Source organism: Melanaphis sacchari, unplaced genomic scaffold (assembly GCF_002803265.2).
Source record: "Melanaphis sacchari strain LSU unplaced genomic scaffold, SCAv2.0 Contig7_pilon_pilon, whole genome shotgun sequence".
In the NCBI taxonomy this organism is placed as follows: domain Eukaryota; kingdom Metazoa; phylum Arthropoda; class Insecta; order Hemiptera; family Aphididae; genus Melanaphis; species Melanaphis sacchari.
In genome coordinates, this window is record NW_020271560.1 from 7,144,467 (window position 1) to 7,167,993 (window position 23,527).

General features: G+C 24.5%; 1 protein-coding gene across 2 annotated transcripts in view; it reads left to right on the forward strand.

Moving 5' to 3' along the window:
* The window catches only part of LOC112601703 (1-phosphatidylinositol 4,5-bisphosphate phosphodiesterase), a 50,703-nt gene that overhangs the window by 9,763 nt on the left and 17,413 nt on the right, over positions 1-23,527 (forward strand). The window contains exon 1 of one of the 2 annotated variants that reach the window (XM_025349445.1): positions 5,339-5,360. The exons of the other annotated variant lie outside the window; for it this stretch is intronic. The gene's annotated coding sequence lies outside the window, so the exon portion shown is untranslated. Of the gene's footprint in view, positions 1-5,338; positions 5,361-23,527 lie in introns of those variants that run through there. 2 annotated transcript variants of the gene reach the window in all.

Here is a 23,527-nt window from a genome sequence, read left to right on the forward strand (position 1 = left end):
ATATCCATATCAGTAAAATGCACAATATGTTTTCTAAAATACAACATTCTCGTTTAATATGATATAAATATTATAATAACTCAAGAAATCAATAGTTTATTAGCTATTTTATGCTATATTGTATAATATCCCAAAATACGTGTGTCACCCTATCTCTATCATCCGTGGAAAAATAAAAGGAATTTCTGCAACAATAATCTATAAAGAAAATTCTAATTTAAAATATTTTTGCAAATCAACCATTATTTTCAAAAAATATCAAAAATCTAATCAACTTTTACACAATTGTGATTTCTTCTTTTTTTTTTTTTTTTTTTTTTTTGATAAAATTAAGATGACTATTCCAAAAGTTGAGTTGCATAAAAAATATTTATTTTTTAAATTTATAACACGAATTAGAATAAAATCGTTAAAGAAATATAGAAACGCGCATTGATTTGTCACAGAGATACAAAGGCTATACGGGCTTTTTGGAACATAGTACATAATAATAATTATGTAATACTTAATATTATTATATAAACGATAATTATCTGCAGCAGTTATAGTCAGACTCGATCTGGGCAAGCGTCATCGTCGACATTCTCCATACCCACGCACTAATAAAAACCATCGTGTGTGTATAACATTATTTAATCATCATTATAATCTATGTTATATATTACGATTGAATTCGAAAAAAAAAATCGAATTTTCTTTCGTTTATTACAAGCACCGAACATCATATTATTATACGCATATACGTGTGCACGTAAAAGCACGCGCGCACCTATATCGTTTATGCCATAGATTCGCTGAGAAGGTGCAACGATTTACAGGACGTTGAGCCTTTGGAAAATTTGAGGATCGTTTGACTGTGAGTTTTTCGACTGACGAGTGGTCAGCAAGTACCTGTGCGCTAAATACCATACATTATTTTATGCAATATAAATGTACATAAATATATAATATAATATTACACGTAATATATTATACATACTACAGGCTGATTTTTTTTCTTTTATTGTGAACCACATAATAATATATTTTACCCACGCCGCGTTATTATACGATTTTACTTTTGTTTTAGAATTTTAAGGATAACGCGTACATTATATCTATATTATATTCATAAATATTTCTTCATAATTCAAACACGTTTACTTTATAAAAGTTATAAAAAAATATAGTAGGTAATAATAAAATCATAATAATATAACGCCCGGGGATAAGATTTCTTCCTATTCACGATAAAAAATAAAAATAAAAATGTAAAAATGTTAAAATGTTGTTCTGTAGAAGGTTAGAAGAGAGAAGAGAAATATAAAAAGGTACGTAGCCTAACCGACAGGTATATAATAAAACGATATAGCCAAAGGAGTGTGTGTATTATGTATTACATTATTAAGTGTATTTTACTGGACTGAAACATTCGCATCAGATAAATTACTTATAGTTCATCATGCCACACTATCCAAACTAGTGAAGTTTAAAACGATATTTATTATCGTGTCTCTCGCTTGAACAGTATTATATTTAAATTCGTCGACTATATTAATATTATATAGTAAGTAGATATTACTCTATTGTTAAACCAGCTAATATTTGCTTCTAATCATTGCTTTTATTATTATTTTTATTATTTTGACGGCTACACCTATTGGACGATTTAAAAACCACTTATTAACTTTTCACTCATTTCACCACTCCACGACAATGGATCGGCTAGGCACGAGTTACATTAGTATTTTACGTACTTTTATAATATGCTCGTCGCGAATCGCGGGCAATTGACATGCCGCCGATATTCAGTTACCTATACGAAAAACCGACTTGGAACGTGCGAGCGCATAAATTCGAAATAGGTTTATTATGCGTATCATTACATTAAAAGTATATGCTATTATGTACGTTACTCAATAACTCGTCGCTCTATACAGACAATAATACAACTCTCCGTTGTAATAATATTATATTATTCGGTTACAGGCAGTTATAGCGTATGTTTATGCGCGCGCGAGTATACGTTGGGTTTTATTTTTATTTATTTTTTTTTTACCGCGACCGAGTCGATTGCAATCATATCACAATCGTTTTGGCACACGATCATATCGAATTTTTCAAACTGACGGGGGTCCTTACAATATGCTTATTCGTGACTAATTAATATGTTATATAATCATTAATCACATGTACTAGCTGTTTCAGTATGTATATGGTTATTATTTCTACAATATTTCATTCAGCTCACCGTTCATTAAGTCCCTTATACATTCCTCGATATAATAAAGACCGATTAAAACAGTTAAAGTTTCGTATAGATGATCTCTATATTGGCAATTAAAATTTAAAAATTACAAATTTTAAATTAAAATGTAAAGTTACAAAATAAACGTGGTATGTAACTAAGGATTTTTTTTTATTTCAAAAATATATAACTATTACTCGTACAAGACACAAAAAATATAGAATAAAATACCTAAAAAACAAAAACTCTTAAAGATTTATATGTATATAATACACATAATCTTTATTACTGAATACTGTGTATTTACTGAATCTATACAGTATGAAAAAATGGCATATACGTATTTTCGGAGTATTCTTTTGTATCAAATTTTTCAATTTTAAACTTTTCTTGTTATTTCTTTTCTAATTCAATTCTTCTTTTTTTTTTTTATCTCATTTTTTATGTTCTTTTTGACTTCATCATTTATATAAAACGATCATTATAACAAATATTATAACAAAAAAGTTTAGATTTTCAATAAAAAAAACAATCTACTAACAGCATTAATTTATTATTCTTGCAAAAAGTTAAACAAGTACACATAAATCTTCATTGAGATTCAATAAAATAGCAAGGTAACTACTAAAAATTTAATAGTTTTCTAGTTTTTATAGACACAGTATAAATTAGTTATTTATGAAAGGGAAGCTATATACACGTATAGTTAACAAATAAGGTTAGCCCTCCACACCTCAATAAACTTATTTGTTTACCTTTTACAATCTTTTTTTAACTCTTACATGATTTTCATACTACATTTTATTGATACATTACTAATATCATACTTATAATTTTACTATTATCATATTATCAAATTTTAGAGAGCGTAGCCTCCCAGCCACCCCAATTATACGTTAATGCTTTTTAAATCCCAGTTACATAATGTAATATAGATACCTAAAGTTTTTTTTTATATAATTTACGAATATTTTAAAATAGACTTGATGTAATTGAATCTGTTCGAATATTAACTATATAAAGCATAAGATTTAAAAAATTAAAAAGGTGTTATATTTCAAAGATACGTCATTATTATTCAACGAGTCTAAAATCTAGACTCAACATATTGTTGGACTGTCAAAAACTATTTATCTGTATACTTAAAATAAATTAATTTGTCCTCCAAAAGAAATATTTATATATTTTCTTCACGTGATTTCAAACACTATGTATATAATATAAATTATAATAATTATTAATGATTAATAATATTATTTATCAATCTTCATAATTTCTTAAAAGAAATTTTCTTCATAATTATGAAGTTTATGAATTCAATGGACATTTGTATTCATAAGGTGCATATTTTACACAAAGTTTTGAAAGTAAAATACATTGCTACATTGCTTTAGTTATTTCTGGTTCAGTAAACATATTCAGATGAATTAATTAATTTTAATTATACATAGTGGATATATTATTTAATAGTTATAGACTATAAACTTATAACTTATCTATTGTTTAAATTTTTGAACTTGACTCCATTAAGATAAATACAATAAAACTAAATTGCCTAATGAATAAGTTGATATACTTTTTAATGTAATAATTTAAATACCATTATATTATTATTTATTATTAATATCAATTTATTTTTCTTTTGTTAATTGGTCCCTAATTATTTTGTATAACAAAAATATTTACAAGGTCATGAATTCACAATCATTTTAAACTCAATCTAACCAAAAAAATGTACTCAAAATACTTTACATAGAATACTTATATATTATAATAAAATAGTATGTTACAAAATAATTTAAATTTTAATAATATTATATTCCAAGTATGAAAATGTATAGCTTCAATTGAATTTAATAGATTCGACATTAATATTTTTTGGATAAAAATATTTGTATTTTAAAAGTTTAATTTAGCCTCTTTATACCTATGAATTGAAAATTTGATGCATATGATGTTGTTGCTAAAGGTTAAACATTTTCAATGGTTTTTGAAAATTTTTATTTAACTGTCACTGGTCTAACAGAAATACAGCTAGATAAATCTAAGTACTTCCCATTTCAATCGGGGAGAAAATGTTTTTCTTTTTTATTTTAAATTGAATAAATTATTTAATTGTATTTTATATTATGTTAAATGATATTTTGGTATAGTTTTCAAACATACGTGGTGTAATAAAGACATAGATTAAATTTCAAAGAGCTTAAAATGTAGTAAAAACTATTATCTACTAATCTGTAATAGTATGTACAAATAGTTATTTAAAAAAAAAAAAATAGGACCCATTTTATTAATTGGCTAAAGTTTGATGAATGCAATGGTTTTTAATTAATGAATTGTTTTATACTTATATTATTTCAATAATAATTTATCACGTAGCTTTCAAATTGTTAGTAATGGTTATTAATATTTATATAACAATTCATAATCTCACCCTGACTGCCAAGGTGAGAATAACGAGACAAACGAATATACAATACGATAAAAACTAAATTTGTTTTATGCTTGTCAATTTATTGATTATAAAATACAATAAATTAAACAATTCATCAACCGTATGTACATTATGAATATTGTATGCAAATATTTTACATAAAAATACAGAATACGTATAATGCTGCTCATTTTGTAAAAACAAAAATAAAAAGTGCTTGTAAAAAATTTTTTTAGTAATTGCCCGTTATTATTCAATTTTAGGCAAAACATCAAAAAAATGCGTTAATTTTACATGGTTTCTGTATATCTAGCTTACAAAAATATCACAGAATAATACTTTTAAATTTTATCTCGTCATTTTATTTAAACACTTAATATAAATGTGACCTAGCTGTTAACAATGATGAATATTGTGTCAACGTTTTTTACTGGTTTTAATTAAATTCGATCCGATGAAACCTTTGAAGTATTTTTTATGATATAATATATTGCATCGTGGCACGTACCAGGTCAAAACTGGCAGTATTAACTGTAAATGGAAGCCATGTGGACGAACTTTCAACCAACAGTACGTCAAAGTATTAAACTATTATAAATTGGCTATAATAAACTATCGATTTTAATTTCTTTCTGTTAAAATTTACATAGATAAATAATAATGTTGAACGAGTAGTTTGAAACGTATATGCGGTAGCAGGTATGTTCGTTCTTTGTGGTTTGTATTGTCTCAATGATTAACGTATTATTGTACTCACATACACCATACAGTAATAGTTGTAGTTTTTTTTCACACCGTAAAATAAAAGGGTTGTTTTATATTTTTCGTTACCCGAACAATGAAATATAATTAGAGCGGAAATTTGTGATTGTCCATTATTAAAAATAAATTTGTATTTTTCTTTTCATCTAAATTAAAGTACAATGCGTTGTGTGTGTCCCGCCAAAACTACTCATTTGCTAATGACTTTAAACACCGATTTAATGACATTAGCTCTTGGTGTATGACCTATACTATACCCATTATTATACTAAACTATTTATTTATTGTAACTTTCATTATTTCAAAAACTCATAGTTTAAAAAAATATTTTTTACATAATTTAAGTCGTTGAAAATTACAGTTTTCTAAAAAAAAATTGATACTTTACTAATTTTTTTTTTATTGTTATAACTTTTTAAATTTTAACTTGACAATATGGAATTCCTTCTTTAAGCGCATACTATATTTTGAATTAATTCAAAAATAAAAATTGAATATTGGACAAGTAGAAATTATATAAGTATTTTAAATTTAGATGATTGGGGTAGATACCCTACAAAATGTTAGTCCATTATTCCACTCTTCTAAACTTTAAATACATCTTAGTATATAACTATATATTAAACTACTTGTACTAAATTTGATTTTAAATTCTGAGCAGAGCTATGAATGTATTGATTTTAGAATGATGTGTATATTATTTTATTTATTTTTTTTTTTTTTTTAATGTCATTTACAGACAATAATATAATTGTATTTCAAAATTGAGAGTGATTTCTAATAGCAAATTGGATCTTGTTGATGCTTTAGATGATGTTAAAGTGAAAAAATTCAAGTACTTTTTATAATTTAAAAAACAAATACAAAATTAAGGAAAACGGAAATTTTTACCTAAATCTAATTGTTGACAAAATGCGTTTTTTTTTTTTTTTTGTTTAACTCTAAAATAAATAATTGTAGATACTTGAAGTTTTTAATTTTTTTAATTTTTTTTGGAGTAGAAATACTTAAAAATATAATACATAGTATCTCATTATTTAATTTTTCAGTTAAAATATAATATCAAGAATCTAGAATCACAATATTTTTATTAAGTATTTAAAATAAGAATTTTGATAAAATTCCTCAATATCTTATAATTTATTATACAAATTATTTTTGGTAAGAATTTCATAAAACATTTTATTTTTATACCTAAGATTTGAAAATTTTATACAAGATTCTTGATAATTTTTTTAAACTAAATAAAAAAAAATTTCTACCGAAAGCTAAATTAATTTTTTATAAGCATTTTAAGTTCAAATTTTTACAACATTAGATATTCACTCATAAAATAATTAGCAAGATTTTTTTATACACACTTAAAGTTAAAATTGTTGACAAAATTACATTAAATTTCAAACTATTTTGTTATTAGAAATTCATAAAAACTTTTTTTTGCATATATAAATATTAAAAAATGAATACAAGATTCCTAATTAATAGTTCATACTGAAACTTAAATACATATAAAGACATTTATATTTTATGTTAATGTTTAAACGAAATTACTTATTTAAACTATAAATATCAAAGTGAGTTATTTTTTTATAATATAAATATATTTTACGTATATTGTATTAACACAAATTTTAGTAAAAGCAATGACATTTTTGATTTATTTTAAGGTATTATTTATTCACACTAAAAATCTATTTTTACTTTTTAACAGCGTATTTACACTATTTACATAAATATTATATTATTTAATTTTTAGTTACTTAAGTTGATATTAAATAATATAAATATACATTATCGTAATACTTAATTAAATATTAATGATATAATAAATGCAGTATTTTCAATAAAAATTATATCAATCTATCCATTCTACCCTATACCAAAAGTAAAATAAATGATTTTAATAGCTAGGTATGTAAAAAATAAAACACATTATGAAATATAATTAGTGATACAGTTTATATAAGATGAAAGACCATTTCCGTTCCAAATCATTCTTTATATATAATGATATTTCATCGAATTCAAGTTTAATATATAAATGGATCTGGTGACATGTATCGAAGACTAAGGGGGTACTGACTCACATAGGTACTTACTTTTTTATAAATTGAAATACTCTGAATAATATTTATTCTGCATCCAAACATGAAATTAAAAATGCATATTATCTTTAAAAATATTAAAAACTTATAAGTTGATAATGATAAAAAAATGTAAAAATATAATTTTTTTTCTCAAAATTATTGCTTTATATCGATTTAAAGTTTTATAAAAAAAATAATATATTCATTAACATTAATAGTATTTAAAACAATATGAGCTTTAAGTCAAATGAATTATTCCGTATATATATTGTTATTTATATTGTATACAAAAGAGGTCTGAAAACCATATTTCAGGTTTTTATAACGGTTTACTTTGCGATCACAAAAGTGATACAAAGTTATTGTTTCGCAATTTTCTGTTGAAACAAATTAATTTTGTTACAACGAAACAACGTACAGTGTAATATATAATAATATACATTCATTATAATATTTTTTATTTATATCATAAATGGTATATAGTTAGGTATGTAATTAAAACATAATAACACATAAGAACCTACACGTATATATAACATATTAAGGCTTAAGTGACTGTCGTAATATGTTTAAGAATTTTGACTTTTGAGAGACTACGGTGCAAAAAATTGATTTTTTTTAATCTCGTCAAAAATATTTTTTTCGTGTTAACTTGTATACGCATACTCGATCAACAACTATAAAAATCTAAGAAAATATAACTATTATGGCCGTATAGTTATATAATCATAATTAAAATAATATAAAAAATGATTCATCAAGTATGAGCATACTCTTATTTTTTTAATTTCATAATGAATTCAATTAAATTCTATTATTTTTAAACATTTTGAACATACTTAAATAATGAACATAATATTTTCGGATTCTTGAGATTTTATTGTACGCTAGGCAGTGTTGGGAGATTAAGATACTTACTTTTGTTTTTCAATAAAACCCCTCTATTTTCTACTGCAAATTATTTAGTAAATAATATATCAATAAAATTAATTGTAATAATGTATTAGTACAATAATTGTATTGAGTTTAACAGTTTATTATATTGGTACGAATACTAAATTCTCATCTGTGAATTAATATGTTTTTTGTCCATGCATTTTGTTTCTACTAAGTATAAACAATGTGTTAAATTAAATTCTATAATTGTGCTTAGTGTTTAGATATTTGAAAAACTTAATCATTGTATGTACATTTATATTTTATTATGATTTATGATCTTAAATATTATATTAGAACGATGCGCAAATTAAAATATATCATTATGAAATTTACTAAAGAATGAAAAAGTTCTATAGAAATAAGTTTCATGTGTTTTTCTTTTTATTCTTTGTGAAACTTTCATTCATACAAACATTATTTTCCCCACTCAAATCGTAAAATTTATTTCGATCATATTTTATTCTTCATTAACCTATTAACAAATATCAACTAAATAATGATATTGTGAGTTATCTGGTATTATTTTCATAAAAAAAACCTCTCAAGTAAGATGTAAATGATTTTTATTTGCTATCGATAATTACAAAATTGATTTAGAACCTTTCCGTGTATTATATTACATATTATGACTATGACTTAACGAAACCACAAATTATACGTCCGTCTACCACGCAACAAAACGGTGATATTTTCTACGGGTCATTTGCTCACAACTCCGCCCAAATGCAATAATAAAATAATATTTGTTTTAAATTTATACGTTCCATCCATTATATACCTATAAACAACTGCAGTAAATACGTAAAATATATACCGTATAACAATATAATCGAATCGTTCGGCGTTGTAAAGCCGACACGGCAAACGACTAGACTCGGTATGAGCGTATGACCCACCCATGACAGTCTGTAGTATTTTGTGTAGTTAGCTAAAAAAACAAATATTTAATACACAGCTGATAAGGGTTTGGTTGGGTTGGCGTCTGATCCTTATCGCGGCGCCTGTCGTGTGGTCGTCCGTCGGTTCGTCATTCGCGAGGTTAGGTTAGCAAGGATATACCCAGTACTACGATAGTGCAAAACGATCGGCTTATTATTACTAGGTCGTCGTGACTTATTCCGCCTTCACAACATATAAGTTATTGTAATCGGCCTAAGAGGTTTACACGCGAGGGTCGTTATATTGTAGTAGTATACATAATTATGTATTATATAACATTACATATTAATAATACGCGATAGTCGATAATTGATAAATATCATATTTTCCGAATACACTTAATATGTACACCCACTCGTAAATAACACGGTACAACATCGTCATATCGTGTACATCGTAGTCAGTAAATTTTTTATTGGCACAACTCTCGTTCAGCGATGACGTGGGTAGTATAGTGCATATAACTGTGAAACTCGTGTGCAGCACACGGCGTCGAGACGATTCGACCCTTCGATCCCCAGAGAGATTTTCTCTGCGGTTGTATCATATTATACCTATTGAATTATTCAAATACCTATATTAAATCATTTTTATTTATATTTTTAATGCTATCGCAATAACTTAAGTTACTACTACGTATTTACACAAATTATGGTGGAGTAGGGTGGCAGGTGTGTCCCATTCATTACCCATATAGCAGTTTAAAATTTTTTTTAGTTCTCTAACGATATAGTATAACGATATAGTGTTCGAAAGGTCAAACATCGATTGAAACATCACTAATGTACATTTCGACCTTTTTTGCAAGACAGTTTGACACATCGTTCGATTTTTGGATTATACATCGTTTGCGCATTGGCCTTTCACCTTACGTAAAATGATTCAGCTGCGCATTCATAAAATATTACAGGAAAATAGTGGCATCATTGCCAAAAGCATAAGTTTCTTACTAACTTTTATTGTAATTAATGACGATGACGTTCGTAATATTTGATTTTTAATTACCAAGTTAGTACGAGTATTTTTATATAAAAATGTATGTTACTGCAAGATTAAACTATATAATAGAGACTTGTAAGTAATACGATATATATACATTAAAATCATAAGTATTATTTAAGATTTAATTATAAATAACCAATTTATTGGTAAACTGTTACATAATATACTTATTATATTTTGTGAATTACAATAATAATTTTTTTTAATTCAATCAAAACTTACCATTAAAAGCCCTTTTTAATATGTGGTGTACTCGTGAACTTTTCGAAATATTAAACCCTCTACTGTTCGATATTACGATATATTAATTCGCAAACGATGTAAACGAATAAAAAATTTTTTGGCACATCAACAGACGATGCGCAAACCATAATCGAAGTGATCTGAGAATATTATGTTTAAAGATTATGCTACGCGCTTATAAAGTATACGTGTATGGCAGATAAAAGTTTAGAGTTGGGTTGCAGATTATCGCGTATAAGTATACAAAACACTTTGACGGATTTGGCATAATCGCGTACACCTATTGGCAATATATTATTACCATTCAAGCGTATTATGTCGGTTTTTCTATATACTTATACGCTTTGAGTGTACTAATATAAATTAGACTCGGCTCATCGAAGAAATCAATGATTACTTTCGTGCATTTTAACAGTAAAATATAATATATTTGATACTTGGTTGGCATAAATTTATGTATGTGTATGTTATATATACTGTATTTAATATATATATAGGAGTATAGGTGTACACCGTGATTGAAATTTGAAACTTATTTGAATATTTGTATAACTATCGATGTACCTATATATCACAATGGTGTATATATACAAATAATTTTAACCTATCCTAATACGATATTACAAATGATAGTTTCAATAATACATCGAAAAAAATACCTAATTTCTATTGCTACAGGAACATTATTGTTTGTAATTTATTATTATGTTAAATTATAAATCGAAAAAAAATAATAAATATTATCAATATAATCGGCCAAAAACAAATGTGAGACAAAATATTATACGTGTCTTTGCATGTAAATAATATTACTATACTTTGTACATTATGTTTTATATTCAAAAGTAAAATAAATTATTGAGCAATTTTACACCTGCATTTGGTAGACACTGCAGTATAGAGATATTATAATATACACAAAGAGATTATTTCGAGGTGAAAATTACTTTTTTTCGAAAAGTTTTAACTTTTTAAAAATATAGCTTTTACACAATTTAAAGTTTTTGAATGATGATATATATTTTTTTTTTCATAAAAATAAATTTTCAAACAGAATAACTTTCTAAGATTACACACACTTAAGTCGGATTTCAAACGAGTAGTAAAGTTAATTAGTTATAACTCAAGTTTTTTAAATTATAAATAATTATTAATTTATTTAAATGAGTATAATATATTGTCATTCAAAACACTAAGAACATAAAAAAATATAATTTCCAAAATCATTAACACTTTTTGAGAAAATTAATGTTTACCTTTTAAAGAATTACTTTGTATTTTATATTATAGCATAAATTATCTATTTAAAGGAATGATAATCATGTATAGGATATTATAGTATGTCTAAATCCAAAATAAAGTCTAAATAACTATGCGATATATGTATACTTATTTATTAGCTTACGGTTTTATTTTATTTTTTATTTCCAGAAAATTGAGGACGTTCGATGTTTTAATGACTTATTCCAAACATGAATAATAGAATTTATTTGCATATAGCTAATGGACCATGGATATAATATTATTACAGTCCATAAATAGGTACCGACAAACTAAAAAATAGTTATCTCCTACCTATATAATATACATTGCTTGTGCCGGTTTACTCAATACACTCTTAACACAAAATATTTAACTTTAATCTATTGTGTTTTATTCCAACTGTTTAATTAACACTTACGAATTCGAAAGACAATAGCTGCGTACTTATATGACCTATAATATGCTTTCATTTTTTTTTTTTTTTTTTGTCGGACGTATACAAAATAATAGCATACACATACTGACTATAAAATTAAATATTTGTTTTGGAACCATGTGTTCAACTTTTAAGGTAACTATAATTATATTAACTGAATGACCTTGCATTTTATTCTGGAATTTTCCAATAAAAAGAGGCCATTCAAATATATTTACAATTTAAAAAAAAAACTTTAACATTTGTATATTTTTAATCTGCGTATATATGGTAAAATTAATTTATAAGGTTTTTACACCTTCAAATTTAAATAATATACAATAATATACTCATAAAAATATCACGTCGTAATTTTCATATTAACTTGATTTCGCACATTTCCATTTGGTTTCATGTAATTCGTAGGTATAAATTTAGACAATCATAAAAATTTAATTTTTAAGCTATAAACAACATTATAAATCAAAATTGTTTGGAAAAAAAATGATAATCGAAATCCAGTCTCGAAAGTATGGATATATATTTTTATTTTTTAATGTATTTATCTGCGTAAGCGCAAATAAAAAAGAAAATATAATTAAAAATACATTTTTTATTAAATTAGATATTTTTAATATAACGTCTTCTCCTCTATCCAGTAAATAAATCTTAAATAAAATTTGAGGCCATTTAGCCGAAATAATTAGTGTTACCTTAAAAGTCAAACACACAGCGTAAGAGTATTATATTATAATATAATACCAATGAAAAATGAGTAGTGTTATTACACATCACACTTCCTACTCAACATTTGTTCAAAAATAATATATACATATATATTAAATTATTAGACTTATAATGTTCTAAAAATAAAAATATATATTACTCAAAAATTGACCTAACAACCTTCAAATAGACATAATATTTATTACAATATCCACCATCGCTATATTATTTTATGACTGAATAATACATTTTTGGGTACTGTTAGAATAATAATAAGCAACAGAAACTGCTAAAAGTTGCTCATATACGTATGTATATGTGAATTTATTCAAAACAATGTATAATTAATTATTCAAAAATATTATATGATATGTATAAAATTTTAATATATTATTTCTCCAAGAACGATGTTTTTTTAACATTCTCAATTCTGAAATTCTGAATTCATGTTTTCCACAAGATCCGCGATCCGTACTTCCAAAAATTATTCAAAGTAACCTATGTAATTTAACTATTTACAGTTTACTTAAAATTACACATAACTTATAATATTATTTTAATCTAAAACTAACAATAATTTTGCACTGCAATAATCATTAAAATTCAAGTAAACATTTAAATATTGTTGATTTTAAGTTCAAGATCCTCAAGCAGTTTCATTTGTATTAGGTTTCTATGACACATAAAACAATATACACATTACACACTATGAATTATTAATATAACATACTATATATAGTTCTACAATTCAATTCGAAAGCATTATAATATCACACTTAAACTGTTTCTTCTAATAAATAAATATATTTAACAGTATAATATGTTCCTACTTGATTTACCTAATTCACAACATTTCAGACTAATCACAAATCTAAATTTTTAATTTTTATAATTTATAAGAAACTTAAGAGTATAATATTAATTATGAAAATAAATATTATTTGACAAATTTAATATAAAGTTCATAATATTTTCATTAAAAAGCAGTTACAGGTATAAATTATCATAATTTATTGATCAACATTTATTTAACAAGAGAGAAAAATATATGAATAGATTTTTATTTTAATATAACAAAATTGGGTCGAATTCAATTCTTATTATACTTAAAAATACATGGTGACATATTAAATATACAATTTATATTCTACAAAAAAATAAAGTTAATAGTTTGTTAATTTAACGAGTGAGTGGTTATTTATTAAATTATTATTATGGTTTAATAACAGTGAAATACTAATTACCGTATAGTTATGCTCATCAATCATGCACGTAATAATGTATCATTAATTAACTTGAGAGTCAAAATAAATTAGTTGTGTAAATGTGAAATTAAAAATTATATGACACAAAATGTAATAATACTTAGTTTTCTAGGTGTACCTACTAAGTACTAATATCATAAGTCATTTAACGAGTTGATAAATACATTTGTATTTATATATATATATATAAATTAATGTATACCGTATGCGAATCAACCAAGACTAAAATACAATTGTCGGTATTAAGTTTGTTTGAAATAAAAAATAAAGTTATGTTTATTTCTATTTTTACTACTCGTCGCACTATAAACTATTGTGAGTTCTATCTTGGCCACTTAACACGTTTTTCTCGAATGATTTTTTTATTGCAGTTATATATTATAATAATATGTCAACCGTTGACCCATGTAGTGATGTTATGTAGTCCGACGAATTTAAATGTAGGTATTAAGTAAAAGGGGAAGGAGTTATTTCTGTGAAATTTAAAACAATTTATATAGTGTACCAAAATAACAAATAGGTAGGTAGGTGATCAAATTTCTAGTTATTAAAAAAAAAAAGAAAAGCATTTTAATAGCATATATTAGTAGATTTTTACAAGTATTAATATAATAATAGTCTGTATAAAACATATTATAATAATAAACAATGTTTTATTTATTTTATAAAATAAAATTTTTTGGAAGAATGCGGCGATTAATAATATATTAACATTTATATGATTAAAAATGTCGATGCATACCTACACATTATAATAAGTTAACACATAATAGGTTTGTATTGTAATGTAATTATCGTGACAAGCAATCATTCGATTTCTTATCAATAGAAATGAAAAAATACTATTATCGCATTCAACCAAACAATTTAAACACACTGTCGTAAAAAACTTGTCATTAAAATGTAACTGCCTAATATAGTGTTCAATTCAAAATATTCATTCTTCCCTCTACGATGTATAATAAAAATGCAGTTTTCTCGTTGGTTGGCGCGAAAACAAACCTGCATATTGTACTTCTTGTACCTGTTACCTGTATATGTTAACACAAAATATTATGTAGGCATATAATAATATTTATTATACTTGTGAGCCTAATAAATTAACCAACTGTAGAATTTTTTAATAATTAACAAACATCATTATGGTCGAAACAATAATAATTTATAATTAATTGTAACTACAATCAATATTTTGTTAACTTTTAAAATACGTTTTGAAATGGTTGAAAATGATATTGTCGATTTCGCACAAAACAAAAAAAGTGATTGTGTAATATTTACCTAAATATTGCACTCCAATCACTCATTAAGGTCTTATACACGCTTCAGTACATTAAACAATTACAAAATACACAATTCAATATTTCATAAATTGATATATATTTTATAAAATTATTGTGAAAAATCCCAAAACTAACATGATAATAGGTCGGTAGGGCCACTTTTTCCTCTTTTATTTAAAATTGTATTAATATTAATTCAACATAATATATTATGTAATATTTGGCTTTTATCGACAGGCTACTTTAAAATCATTGCTGTAATGTCTTCTTCTTAATAATAATTGTCTTATGGTGATCTCACTGGGACATACTCCTTGTATTTGAGAAGAAAAAGGTGTATCAAACTTAAAAATAAAATATATTATTCCGTGGATTCGTCTCTTATAATTTTCGTATTTTACCGATGTCACGATCTTTAAGAAATTATGAAAAATATTATGTTTCAAGATATCAAATGAAAAATAAGGGAAAGTAGGTAACCACTCGGATGTAGAGTATAGGTGTCGAGAGGCGAAAGCAACTCATCATTGGGTTCGATGAAATGTGTCTAAAATCGTCTTTCATTCAATATTATACGAAAAACGATTTTGAGCAAAATAGGTTTGTCAGCCTATATTACTAAGTATACTTCGCTTGTTATTTTTTGATATTGCTATTAAAGTAATTTATTTTACTATTAGTATTACGATAGGTTGATTTAAGTTTTGCCAAAAAGATTCTATTTATTATGTTATAATTTATAATTATTAAAGTAGTATACAATATTAATTATACTTTATAGTTTACCCAATACTAAATAATTAATGATATTAACTTTTGAATTAATACCACCTTACCGTAAAACAATGTGAATAGGTCCGTGGTATAAATAGGCAATAACGTAAAATTAATCTAAATATTATTTAACTATAACTGTCAATGTAAAATATAAAAATACATGTTAAAGTTTTAAATCCAACCGATTATTTTATTTTTTTTAATTTAAACAAAGCTATTTTAAATTTAATAATCACTTATTCAAAATAAATTTTAATAGAGAAAAGAAAGATAAAAATAAAAATATAAATAGGTAATTAAATTATAGTTTTGAGATACTATTTAAAAATTACTCGTGTATTACAATTATTGATTGTATCTTATATTTGGCTTAATATTATTATTGTTTTAAACAATTCGATTAAAACGTTTATTTTTTATTTAAATATTTAATTTCATTCAAATTTAAACTTAAAATATATATCAAAAAGTAATTGTGGTTGTATATATCTAAGATATGATTTCGGAATAAATAACCTTCAAATAACCTTGTAATTTTCAAATTTTTAGACTAAGCAAAACATTTTTTTTTTCAATTATGGAAAACACTAAAAAATATCAAAAAATATCAAAAATTTCACATACTCACATGGCACATACCTACCTAAAAAAAATTTAAAAAAATCGAAATAGTTTGAAAATAATACCGTATATTAAAAAAAAAAACTAATATAAACTTTGGTGAGCAACCAAATATACAAGAATCATATTTGTCTAAAATGAGTTTTGCTTGAAAATTTCTGTTTTTCATAATTTTATTTTTGTTTTCCCTTATCACAATTACTAAGTAAAGTATTTGAAATTGTATCATTGTTTCCCATTAAATACTAACTAACTAAACTTACTTCTCTGTCAGAAAAAATATTGAAGTTTAAGATAGAAACATTTTTTTTCTATTATAAGAAGTGTCTTTAACCACACACACAAAAAAAAACATATATTCTTCTAAAATCAATACATTTATCACTTCGTTCAGAATATAAATAATATATGAGTTTGTCGAGTTTGAAAAATAAACAATAACCTTAAAAAAAAATGGTATTTTTTTGACCTTTTCAAAGGAAAATGGGTATTTCTTAATTATTTATAAAATAATATTAAGAATTTATATTATGTAATATCATATAATATTATATAGTATGTATTACTAAATTCTATATACATTAATTTGTTTCAAAAACACGTGGTATCTTAAATTTTCAATATAAAACAATTTTATAATAGATAGTATAGATACATATCATACGTATTTGGCTAATAAATATAATGCCATAAACATTTATAGCCAAACTACTATTGTGGGACATACGCGTCACATAACACTCGTTTTGAGTGTTTATACAAACATGTGGCAGAACACTTGTGTATAATAATATTAGACTTAGCGTTGACGTTGTACCGATTCACTGGATATATACGTAGGTAAAATATGTCATTTCGCGAAGCCGTTTTGCACGCTAAGCATTTTTAATTAAAATAGTTTTGACAATATTTTCGCGGCAACATATTATCGCACGCGGGTACAAATTGTTCAGAAAAACGTGTAGAAACTATGTAGTTTACATGTGCTTCAGTAAACAACGAAAAACAATGTTTTTAGAACACAATAATGAATTATAAACTGTATGTACTGATCGTAGTTTTGGACGGTGATGCTATGAGAGTAGGTAGTTACTACTTAACGGCGTTACTCTAGAGTGCGTCACGTAATTTCGCAGAGAATTATTTCCAAATGAAGAAATTGTTATGAAAATTATTTCCTTTAAGTAATTATTAATAAAATATAACGTGTTACCGTTTCAAGTATCGAGAATTGAAAAAAAAATTGTAATTAATCAGTAAAACGAATATGACTGTAAATGCTTATGGTGGCCAAGTGTATGTATATAAATTTGGAATAAAAAATATATCATGTAATTTTTTTAGAATCAACATTGATAGTTTACAGAGCATTAGTAAAATCATTATTTTTGTTTAACATTCGTCGACAACGTATGTAATATCGCTAACTCCTATCGCAAAGGACTCGTTTTTTTTTCTATACCATAAAATATCCACCTATACTCCGTTTAACCTAATCTCGGCAATCGAATTATAGAGTCGTGTCTCACCAACACGATAAGCTACTGATGGTTGACTCGATAGGGATGATAGACGAGTATTACTTGACCGTCGATTAACGAAAACTGGTTATTCTTACTTCGGCATTCGCCGTCAAGTACATTTTTCAAGTCAATATAAGAATATAAGAAAAAATATTTTTTTAGAATCCAGAAACTTATAATAACAAAAAAAAAAGTTCTTAGGAGGATCTATCCCTCCCCCAACTAAGAGTATATTTAATTCTATAGCTTTGACAAACGTTTGAATAAGTACCAACTTACTTATGCACTATTACGGAAATCGGATATAATACAAAATGTAACTACTTACTGTATAGTAATTATGATAATAAGAACAATAATATTAAACATTTAAAATAATAAAGTGTAATTTTAAAGTCACAAATATCTACATTATCACTTATTATTATACACAAATCAACTAATTGCATTTACTTCATATTTTTCTGATGCTGATATAGATATAGGTAACACGAGGTTTTCAAAAGGTATATCATGAAATTTGAGAAATTTTAAGCGCCGATAGAACCTATTGGATAGGTATTTGATTATGTAATTTTATACCGACGGTATCGTATTACGATACTGAAAATTTTAACTTTTGTTTAATTTATATTTATATAGATTACCAATTAAATATGTAACTTATCATTTCAATTTTGTAACTAATTATAGATTTATTTATTATTATTTAAATACCCATATGATGATATATATGTATATTCATTAGCGTAATTGTAGAGAACAAGGAAAGGGGGCATCTTCTCCTATAATTTTTGTAAGAGAGCAAAGATATCATTTCACCCCTTAGATATACCAACAATAGAAATATCTTATACTTTTAACATAAAAAATAAATATTGTGCTTAACAAACATTTATAAGATTTTGTTTTTCCTTAAATTATTACATTAAGTAACTTTATATTAAAGTAAATTACATCTATTCCACTTTTCTTCTGTAATATAATATATATTATGATATTAATGTATTATCAAAATCATCAAATTATTTAAATAAAAAATAATAATCCAATAATATAATTTTATAAATTACGACTATAGTATTATCATAACACTAATATTATTCAAAAAGTTAAAAATCCATTTATTTTCTTAATGAACTCTTATGTTTCTACTTATCTTATTTTTTAACGATATTATAGTTCCTTATGGTTTGTTTCTAAGCTATAAAAGGAGTCACATCCATGTATCCATAATAATATATTATATATTCAACTTCCAAATATATTATGTATACCTAAACCGAACTCAAATAAATAAGTGAAAATCCAACCCAATTGTACGATAGATGAATACAACAAATATGTTTTTAACACGGACGTGCTTGGCACAGAAAATATAAAAAGAAATATTATACGAGCTACTTTGAAACTGCCTTTTGAATACTGAATTTCGACTTCGGCATTTGACTTGGGCTCGACTTCAAACGTCAGTGCTTAAATTATTTATTACATCGATATAAAAAAAAAAGAGGAACTAGTCGATTCCGGTTTTTTCCCATAATAATATGGAATTATAAAATATATATTAATAAGCTTTTACCAATTTACTATACTTCATACACAACTCTTATCTACAGAATTCGCATAAACAAAAAAACAAACACTGACACACGTAAAATGATTGTAACTGCAATCAATTTATATCGTACAAACATACTAATTGTATCGGTTTGGTTTTGATAGTGTTTTTTTTAAAAATATTGTTTCATTTTTATAATTCAAAACTATTTTATCATTCGTAGAACAATATCCAATAATACTACAACTCTATTACGTTATGCTATTTTTATTTAATTTAAAGCTCATACGTATAATTCTACTTATTTACTCAAATTGTTTGATTACTTTCTTTTTTTGTAAACATTGAAGTTTTTTACTTATTTGAGAGTAATCTAAATTTTAAATTTCATAAACCCTAAAATATGGGGATATTTTTCTGAAAGTGTTATAAAAAAAAAAACATCAAATATTGAATCAATTATCCATAGTTATTATATTATAAATTATAATATCTGAAAGTTTAATAAAAAAAAGTCAATATATGATCGAATAAACCCCTATAAGTCTTGATATTCTACTCAGCTAATAAAATTTATAGATACCTATTAATAATAGTAAAATAATCAATCGGTTAATCTTAATACTTTTGTACAAGTATAAATTTAGTTCTCTCGGACTTGGCACTTTTGGTTTATACAAGCAACCTATAAAAAAAATATTCTCAAACCTACTTAAATAAACTATACATAAAAAAGCAATTTTAAAATACTAGCTGTTATTATTATTTGATATTCTACGTCATAGTAGCTATCAAAGTACTATCTGTTAGTCTTACTACATAATGTGTATATGCATGCTATAAATGTATTCTCACAGTATTACAATATACTCTTTATACTCTTTAGTTGCCCTAAAAAACAAATATTTTCGACTTACTTCTATACTTGGATAAATCGTTGTTTAGATATTTTAAAAGTAAATATAAAATTAGACATAACATAATATCATTGCAGAGTATCAGAGTATGTATTAATTATTTTTAATAAGTAGGCCAATTAATGTGTTGGTTTGATGGTTTACAAAGATGTGGGATTTTTGTTTATGTTTATTGTTTATACTTGTCATCGCCTTTATTAAAGAAATATTAAAAATTTATTCTTATAAGTTATAATAACACAATGGGTCAATTCAATAATCAATTACATGAATATATGAGAAAGCCTGAAAGTTAAATACTCATTAGTAATACCTCTAAAATATATATTAAATTTTTATTTTTTATTTTCAGAGTAAAAATTAATAAGTTTATAATTACATAAATTTTTTAAGGCATCTCTTTGAAAAAATTTTTTTGTCCTTCTATTGGAATTTCTAGGAATAGTTAAAGAGGATATTTGAAAAACAATTTATAAGTTAGTTGTGAAATTCTATTGCATTCTAGTATAATATTATATTATACTGATGAATTATAGTTATTTGAGTGAGATACCTAGGTTGTTGTATAAATTAAGGTTAGAGACACACCGCGGCATCCAGTAATTAGTTATAAACTAATCGCTTGAAATTCTTCTACGCAGTAGACGAATGTTTGATGGTTTTACTTAATCCCAGATTTGGATGCCATCCGACTAAATGGGAATTATAATAGCTTTATAGATGAGCATTTTAATTTTGTGGCTGACTTTGGACATCAAACATTGAATTTGAATTCTGGTAGGTAGCAAATTAAATTTGGTTATTGATATTTTGGAAAGTAAAAAATAAAAAATAAAATTCCTAATATTTTTCAAAATAATCAGGGAAAACAAGTATTTTAAAAAACAGAATTTTTTTTTCGTGGTTGTATAATGTATTTTATTGTAATAATTGTAGAATGTACATAGATACTTAAAATTTTGACCAAACGTTTATGTTAAAAGTTTATTCACATAATATAATTTTTAAATTTTTTAAATATTTTTAAGCTATTAATAGATATTTGAAAATTTCTAGTTTTTTTAGTTTTTTTTTTTTTTAATGAATATCAATACAAAATCAATATATTATAATCATTACGCTAACTTAAAATTAAAGAAATAAGTATTTTTCATTTTTATTTAAATTTCACTTTATCAATTCTTTATTTTTGATACATCATTAAACAAATAACTATTCTTTATAACCATTAAAATACCATGGGTATAACAATAACATTACATCTAACAATAACGAAGAACATCTATAAGTAGCTATAATTTACAATGAAATATATATATTTTATGTACTATGTATGATGATGCATAGGTGAAAATTGAGGAGAGAATTAATGGTAGATGTGCTTATCTCTCCTCTCCCACCATTAGAATAAAAATCTGGATATACAACTTTGTAATAATTTATAAGAATATGTTTATATCTATATGCTTTAATTTGTCAATGAAATAATAAGATTAAATTTTTAACTTTTTTTTTTTTTTAAAGAAACACATTTTTATTCTATACAATATGCCAAAATGGTATCATAAGTAAATTCGATTTCTAAATTTGGTTACATGACATTTACGATCAAAATAAGAAGACTTTCAGCAGTATGCTTTGTAATAAGATAGTATTTACATTTTATACATACATTATGTGGGTATAACATGGCTGTGATTTTGTAGAAAAATATATTATTTTTAACTTACTGTAAAATATGAAAGACGTATCGCTTATTTTATACAAAGTTTGAAATAAGTACCAATGAATTCAATAAAATCAATTTTGAAATTTTTGATTTGATATGTCTTCTTGGGCTATTTTTTATTACTTTTTAGATATTTTTTATAATTATTCTCATCAATTAAATTTTGTATATACATTCCATAAGTTATTTTTATTTATACAATGTTTGTCTTATAAATATTTTACACGTTTTTTACGTACGTTATATGCCTACATTATAACTGTTTTACAGGCTTACATATTATTATATTATTTTGAACTATTGTGTGGTCCAACTACAGGTTTAATTTGAAATATGGATAGAAGTGATGAAAACTAATGTGGAAGAGAATATCTATTAGTATATTTGTATATGTTATTGTTGTCGAGAATATGGACAATGGATTGCGACAATACTATAATTTATAGTATATATAGCTATGATATATACCTTTTCATAATGGCTAAAAGTACTTAAAGCAGTAATAAGAAAAAAATATTATAGGCACGGTGTACTCACTTGTATATTATATTATAATAATATACGATTATGCTAGTGTTCGTAACTGCAGTTAAATAATATTTTGAAATTAAATATCTTTGAAAATTTTATGATACAACATAAAAATGTAAGCTTAAATAATTCTTTGTTATTTGGCACTAGTTCTAAATTGACGAAAAATAAAAGTTATAATCTTTTTGATGTTCTGTGAATGAGCGTTTTACGTTCTATCCAAGAAACCTAAAGTTGCGTGATGGGATGTACAATTTTGATGACAATCCGATATGGTTTATAT